This window comes from Urocitellus parryii, chromosome 4 (assembly GCF_045843805.1).
Source record: "Urocitellus parryii isolate mUroPar1 chromosome 4, mUroPar1.hap1, whole genome shotgun sequence".
Lineage (NCBI taxonomy): Eukaryota > Metazoa > Chordata > Mammalia > Rodentia > Sciuridae > Urocitellus > Urocitellus parryii.
In genome coordinates, this window is record NC_135534.1 from 13,695,881 (window position 1) to 13,704,377 (window position 8,497).

The window sequence follows — 8,497 nt, forward strand, 5'->3', positions numbered from 1 at the left end:
GAACTGTTTCAAAATCCACTAAGTAAATACTAGGAAGGGCTGCTGATAAAATATCATAAAGAAAACGAGCATTTCAAAGTGGCTACTTTTTCATATTATCTTTCAACTTCTTTTCTTTATTATTTGCTAAGCAAGGTCAAATGAAGGGTGGAAGGGAGGACAAGTGTATTATACTATGAACACTATGGGAAAAAGCTCAAGGAAGACAGCCAAGATAAACTTTATCCACACCAGAAGAAGAAAGCCGAGACCTTCTTCATAAATAAGAGGCAAGGTTTAATTAAAATGGCAAGGTTTAATCTAGAATAGCTGAGAAAAACACTGTGGCAATTACAAGGTCCCTCTAAGACTAACAGCACATAGCTGGTTTGACGAAGTTCTTGGTGCAGAATTTGCCATGATAATTTTCTCTTTAAGACATCCATGGGCACGAAGTTTGTAGTGGTTCCCATCTGGAAGCTGAGACTTCCCTGCTTCTTAGTTACACCAACAGATTGTTGCAAAAAATTTTAATACCTGATCATCTCTTCTTCCTCAAAAGAGATACATTATCTTCCAGTTTATCTCACTTCCTTAGTGCTTTTCTGTTCATTTTCTGGGAGTATCTATGTAAAGAGGCGAGGTGATGATGTTATTGATAGCATGCTCAATCCCACCGACATTGCCTTGTCTGTTTGTACAGGAATGTCTCTGAAATAGGTTGCCATGCTGGACACCTGTTGTGAGGAATTCCTCCAAGAGTACAGTTTTCTGTAGCCTCTAACTTCCTGTCTATGTCCAGCCGGCGGTGACCCACAGGATTCTGGCTCTTTCATGCCACACATCATCCTCTGTTAGTATTATGCCTCTGTGCTGGGCTATTGGCTTTGGTTGAGAGGCTTTGCTTTATCCAAATCACCAAGCTCTGCAGGCTGTGCTTGTTAAAAATAAGATCACTGCAGGAATTAATTTTACTGAGGTAGTGGAAGGCAGTCCTTTAAAATGTGCCGAAGTCTGGCTGGGCACAATTCAGGAGCCACTTGTCAAAAGAAACGAACTTTATTTTTAGAACCACACACGCCAAACAAAACAGCTCCTCAGGAAAAACCTTCAGAACCTAACTGCCACCACCAGCTTCTCACAAGCCTCTCTCTCCTCCCCTACTCCTCCTGCTCTTGAGGCCGATTGGCTGGGTCACATGGGCGGAGCCAAAAAAGTCCCCCAATGAGCAGCTCCTTGGTCTGAAAGGGAGGGAAACAGCCCAATGAGCATCACTGCAGAGGAGCCAATCAGTTGGCAGCTAGAGGTTGCTGGGGCCGCTGTGAGCCAATCATCAGCTGGCAGCTGGAAGTTTGCTGGCAGTTGGAAGTTTGCTGTGGCCCCTTTGGCTGTGGCTCTCAACAAAAATGTAGTTTTGGAACTAAGCCTGGATTTGATCTGTAGGATGATCTGGGTTCGTGGGTTGGGTGACCCTAGGCTACTTATTTCTTTGGCTCACAATCACCTTATCTATAAAATGAGGATAATAAGAGTATATTTTTCACAGGGATGTTGGACAAATTAAATGAGAGAAACTGTAAAAGGATTCAGAATATCACCTAGAATAGAGTGTGTGTACTCAATAAATGTTAGTTATCTAATACTATGCCTTGATTTTAATCATATGAGTAGGAAAATGTAAAAGAAAATCAAAGAGCTTGAGGTTTTGAGAAAAATTGGCCAGTGATAAGCTGAAATAATTACCAAATCTTACAAGAAAATATTTGTAGATATATTTCTGGGATTAGAGTAGATTTCATATTCATGGAAACTTCTAAGCATACTCGGTGACACTAAAACAGGGACTCCCACAGGGAGAAACCTCAGGGGATAAAATAGGAACAAACCTACCCCACCAAAAGAGACAGTGAAACACACGATTCTTGGTTTGGGGGACAGAGACGAAGATTAAGAGTCCCCAATAAATAGGTGGAACTGGAGAACATGACGCTAAGTGAAATAAGCCAGACTCAGAAAGTCAATGGTCAGATGTTTTCTTTCATATGTGGAAGCTAGAGAGAAATAAGGAAATAAAAAGGGAGATGGATCTGATAAAAATAGAAAGGAGACCAGTGGAGTAGAGCAAAGGGATTGAAGAGAATGGAGGAGGAATGGGAAAAGAGAGGAACTGTGGAATGAAATTGACCCAAGTATATAATGCGCACATATGAATATATTATGGTATATTCTCCTTCATGTATATATATTTTAAAAACCAATAAATAAGCAGAAGGAAGACCAGTAGAGTAGAGGAAGGGGTACAGGGAAGAAAAAGTGGAATTGTTGGGTATTTAAATAGAACAAATTATAGTCCATGCATGTATGAATATATCAAAATGAACCCCACTATTACGAAAAATGCACTAAATTGTGTTTGGAGTTCCTAAAAATTATTAACCTCAAACATCTATTTATTTAGTTATGCATCTTAAATCTTAGTGTGGTCCTGAAAAAAAATAAGTAAAACTTTTTGTTTAAAGGTATTTTGGGTTAGTATTGCCCCCAAGGTACCCGACAGAATCGTTCCTGGAGGAGCCCACATTAGACCCAACCCTCAGCAAATCCCGTGGATGGACTGCACATGAACTTCTTATAAAAATTCACTCAACACACAATAGGGCACCTTGAACAGGAATCAGCAATAACAGTAAACTGTATAATGAGGCTCACATAACCAGTTAAATATGTTTAAAGAAAGAATGTTATTGAAAGTACAGTGAAAGAACAAGAGAAAATAAAAAGTGACTCCTTGGGAGAAAAACAGAATGGAACCTCTAAAAAAGAAAGCAAAATGTTATGATTGGAATCTGAAACTCATGCCTGAGTTTAACAGCCAATTAACAGGATTTGTGATAGAAGGATTTGAATAGAAGAGAGAGATACAAAAACGAAACAGAACACAGTTGAGACGTTTGTCGGTAATGTTTTGGTGATGTCAAGGATAGGGCAAGAAGATCCAGTGAACATTTAATTGAGATTCCAGAGAGATACAATGAAAATATAGAGGCAATTTCAGAACACTAATACCATGCTCAGTAAATAGGTACCCAGGCCTAAGGTCACCATATCAGATGAGTGGAAATTAGAAAAAGTTGTGCATATATTTATAATTATAAGGAAATCTCTCTAGATTATAGCTGCTCAATAAGTCATTTTTTTTATCATAACCATTGATGATGATGATGATGATGATGATGATGAAAAATATAATGAATATAATTTTCTACCCTTTCTCCATAATATTCTCTTCCGGTTAGTCTCACCACGGACAGTACCACCTTTAAGTTTGGGATGGTAAATATATTGCCTTTCTGCTATCGTTCTCTCCATCCATACTAATGGCAAAGACCTTGACTTTCTTTTCCAATTAATCACCTTATTCCTTCAGAATTCTTCTCAAAATGATGCAACAAGAAGCAATGACCCATCTGACTTTGGGAAAAAAATACTTTGATTTTACTGAGTATATCTTTATGCTTCAATGGAGGTTTTCTCTTTTTATCCATTTTTGGAACAAGGAGAATGGAAAATGTTGAGGAGAAGGAAAGCATTTTAGATGACTAATGTTGACAAATATTTGTAGTTCATAGTCTATTCCATTCACATAACTTTTCTCAAGGGAAATATCCAAGACTTTTACTTCTACATGTAGATACAACTCCTACAATATTTGATAGGTATTTTCTGCCTTTCAAGGCTTCCTGTGATTTTCTAACTTGAGTTCATCTGAATGGAAATGTGTTCACTTGGGGCTAATAGTTATCTAGACATTATGATAGTCATAGCATCCAAAAGCATACAGTGTCCCATGCAAAAGCATTCTTTTAGTTCATTAGCATTTGGTTGGAAGAATTAGCACTTTGCCTTCCCTAGACTGGCTCCAATGTGAACAAGAGAGAGAAAAGAACTCCCCCAAATCTTTCAGTCTCCTAACCCTCATTTAATTCCCCAAGCATCCCAGCCTCTATAAAAGTTCAAGTCATGAGCTTTTGTAGGAGAAGTTTATAATCTGGAAATGAATAGTTTGTGGGTAACTGAGAATCCAATAAAACTGTATACAAAAGTGGTAAGTGGTTGCAATCTGCTGAGTCAACAGTTCCCAAAAGATTTTGAAAAGATTTTTGAAGGTCTCACTGACCCCCCAAATGATCAAGAGTTATCATCCTAGATAATTTAATTCATAAGTGTCTCTGACTTGAGAAAAGAAAACAATGCTCCCACAAAAAAGAAGGGGGCACAATGGCTTTTCACACCTTTCCTTGTCAAGAGCCTTCCTAGGGCCATTAAATTGGTTCCATCACATCCATCTCCAAGCGGCTTTGTGGTAGGTCACTTTCCATCATCATGGTACCTTATTCTTAAATTGCTCCAAACTTTGTGAAAGTGGAAAGGCAGTTTCCAATGGTCAGTACTCCCTGATTACAGATTAATTCAATGTCAATTTTCAACACATGTTAAAGGGCACCTAGTCCAGTATCTTCATTTTACATATGAGGCCCAGCTTGATTCAGGTTCTCTCAAGCACTGAGTCAATAGCAGGGCCATACCTGAGTAGAATCACCCTATTTTTCCATACAGAGAAATAACAGCATTTTCCCCAGTTTGTTCTATCTCAAGAGTCTGATATATTTGTAAAACCTGACAGAGTAAAACAAGAAATCAAGATGTATTGGAATATATCATGCTGATGATACCCTTTTAATGTTTTCTTTTGTACCCAAAAGAATGATAGTACTTACCCAAGATAATTTTTCAGTTAGAATTAGTGGTTAGAAGGCTCCAACAAACTCAACAATAAGGATCCAAGGTCATATATTTATCCAGCTGCATGACTTGAAGAAGAATGAAGTCTTCCTTTTTCTGTTTTGGGAGTCAAACCGTTTCCTTTTTCACTTTTTTCTCAACAGATGACACCAAGCAGATACACGGAAGGGCATGGAAACCATACCTCTGTGGCCGTGTTTGTCCTCCTGGGACTCTCAGATGATCCTCTGTCCAGCTCATCCTCTGTCCAGTCTTCCTGGGAATCTACCTTGGGACTCTGATCTGGAACCTGGGTCTTCTCATCCTCCTCAGGATGGACTTCCACCTGCAACACCCATGTATTATTTTCTCAGTTTCCTGTCCCTCATAGACATCTGCTATTCTTCCTCCATTGTCCGTAGGATGCTTTCAGACTTCTTAAAAGATGTGAAAACAATTTCCCTGCTGGCCTGTGCCACTCAGTACTTTCTCATGGCCTGGATGGCTATGGCTGAGTGCTGACTCCTGGCCACCATGGCCTAGGACAGATATGTCACCATTGGTAGCCCTTTGTAGTACTCAGCCATCATGGCCCCAGGCCTGTGTCAGAAGAGGGTTGCTGGGGCCTGTGGCAGTGGTTTCCTTAGCAGCTTAGTTCAAACATCTCCTTGCTTTCGTCTCTACTGCTGTGGGCCAAATATTATTCACCATTTCCTCTGTGACATACCTTGGATGACTCTCTTGTCTTGCTCTGATCCCTTCATCAGCCAACTGATTGTTTTTCTGGCAGCTGTTTTTGTAGGTTTGGTTCTTTCCTTCTCATCCTGTGGTCCTGTGGCTTCATTGCAGCCTCCATCCTGGAAATATCCTCATTCAAAGGCTGTGCCAAGGCCCGATACCTGTGCCTCCCACCTGGCAACGGTGACGCTCTTCCATGGCACAGCCCTCTCTGTGTACAGGCACCACAGCTCTAGCCACACCACAAAGCAGGACAAGGTGCTGTCAGCCTTCAGTGTCATCCTCATCCCCATGTTGAACCCTCTGGTCTACAGCCTGAGGAACAAGGAGATCCAAGAGGCCCTCACGAGGGTGATAAAGAAAGTAGCAAGAGTAACCGTGGGCAGGTATGATGGTCTCAAAAGAAAGACAGAAGTAAAAAAATGATTGAGCCCCTTTGTAGGTCATAGGTATAGCTAGGCAGAGACAAGAAGTGACAGCCTGGCATCTTTAATGCCAAATGTCCTTGTGATTGTCTCCAAGTACCCTTTGGAGGCAGTGTCACTGACACTGACACGGAACACAGTTTTAAGAGTCAGTATCCTCCATTAGCTCAAGGATGCTTTCAGACTTCTTAAATCAGGAGGAAAAAGAAAGATTTTTCTCATTGCCTGTGCATTGACTTCTTTGATTAGAAACAGGGAACATAAAACCCCAAACGTGATTACATTTTAGAGAACAGATTATGTTTGAGAGATACTACGTGTGGAGAGATGACAAGAAGCCAGGAGGCCACCGACACTGTTCTTTTCTTTTTAGACCATTCTCTTCTTCTTTGCTTTTATTTCTTTTTAAAAAAAATTATTTATTTTTTACATACATGACAATAGTGGAAATTATTACACTAATTATTACCCATTTACAGCATAAGTTTTCTTAACTCTGTATATAAAGTATGTTCATGACAAATTATGCCATTATATGTGTACTCTTTTTTTTGCGTTACAATTTTACACATATATATATACCACAATTTTTCATATCTCTGTTTGTATATAAGGTATGTTGACACCAAATTCAAATATTCTTACATATCTTTTGCATAATGATGACCATCACCTTCCACCATCCTTGTTATTCCTCTTCCCCCTCTTCCTCCCATGCTCTCCCTCCCTGCCCCACTTTGATTTTTAATCGTTAATAATTTTTTTAATATAATAATTAAATAAAATAATATATGGTGTAAAATAGCTATGTACAAATTAAAAATACATTGAAAATGAATATTTTGTAACTTTAATCTCAAAGACATGGAGAATGAATAAGTGAGAGATATACAAAGAGGCGAGGAGAGGGAGATGTAGTTGGGATGGGCAGTATTTGTCTAGGTTTCCTCAGTTCTTTAGAATATAGAAGGAAGTGAAAAGGGGTGGGAGAAAGGATGGAAGGCAGAGGACATTTTTAAGATCAAGTGTTGGAGAGATTCCTAGAATCTAGAAGAAGCCAAAGTTGGCAGTTTTGGGTCATGCGTGGGCCTGGAGCATGCTCCATGGTAGGTTCCCAGAGACCATGGAAGAATCTCAAAATTATTGTTATGGTTTGTTCAGGGGATAAAACCTGAGCCAGCATTTCCTGAACCGTAAATCTGAGCAGAGAGCAGCATACCTGTCAGATTTGGGGATACCAGAGTCCATCAAGAGAATTCACAAAAGTGTAAAGAAATATTTCTTCAGGCCAGAGTTTATGGAGTGAATTTCATGCACATAACATTAGCATTTATAAAACACTTAGCACTCCATGTAGGTACATCACTTAGATTTGATTTTTTTTCTTAACTCACATGAGGTTGGTGAGTGAGAAGCTACCCCTATTTTATAGACAGAACTTTGGGGCATATAAAAATCCTATGTGCTGTTGCCAGGGTAGACAGTGAAACTCCACATCATGGGAAACTCCACAAGAATGGGATTCTAATCAGAATAAATTATATTCCATGTATGTACAGGATGTCAAAATATACTACTGTCATGTATATCTAAAAATAACAAATAAAAAATAAAACAGAAGTAGGAACTTATACAAAACATCTATATAAACCTAGTAACTAGCAGGATATGTGAGCTCCTATCTCCACAATCCACCTTCCCTCAAAACCCTAGTGTTGGTATGAATAACCTTAAGCAGATATTGTGTAGTATTTTTATTTTGGGGTCTGACTTATTTCACTTATTGTAATGTCTTCTAGATCCATCCATATTATGGCAAATAACAGGATTGAATCCTTTTGAAAAACTGAATAATATTCTACTGTGTGTGTATTTATTTATCCATTTCTTTATCTATATATTCTCTGATGGACACCAACATCGTTTCCACATCTTTTCTATTTGAATGATCTGCAATGAACATGGGAGTGACCATATCTTTATGAGGTTGTTATTTCATTTCCTAGTGTTTTCTATAATGAATGCACCAATCTACTTCCCCATGAATGGTTTGTGAAGTTTCAATTATTTTTTTAAAAATCATGTCATTAACAGATGTGAGGTGATCTCTCACGGTAGGTTTGATTTTCATTTTCATACTGATTAGTGGTTTAGCTGTGCCAACTTTGGGCAAATCCTCTAGTATCTCTGGCCTCAGATTCTTCACCTGAAAATTGAGATTTTTTTTGATTAGCAAATCTCTATCTCCTTTCCAGCTCAAATCACTCCAAGGTTGGTAAAGAAAAGTTAAAAGCCTGAGATCATAAGAAGACGATGGGTAAGTAGATATAGATCTAGTAGGGACATGGTGGCATGGCGTCAGCAGGGAAAATCCTCCATGACAACCATGCCAAAGAGCATGTACCTGCAGTGTTTTCTTCCCCAATTGGATTAACTCCTTTTACCTCTCGCTGCTTTCAATGGCACAGTTAAGAGCATCCCCAGTTGTGCTGTCTCTCTTGCTATAAGGGGACAGGTAGTTCATGATCAAAAGCACCTATATAGGAGTGCAATATAACCAATTGGAAAACTCT

General features: G+C 39.0%; 1 pseudogene; it reads left to right on the top strand.

Annotated features, from left to right (window-relative positions):
• The first annotated feature begins 4,925 nt into the window (after positions 1–4,925).
• LOC113198777 (olfactory receptor 5A1-like) lies at positions 4,926–5,925 on the top strand (annotated as a pseudogene).
• The last annotated feature ends 2,572 nt before the right edge of the window (positions 5,926–8,497 follow it).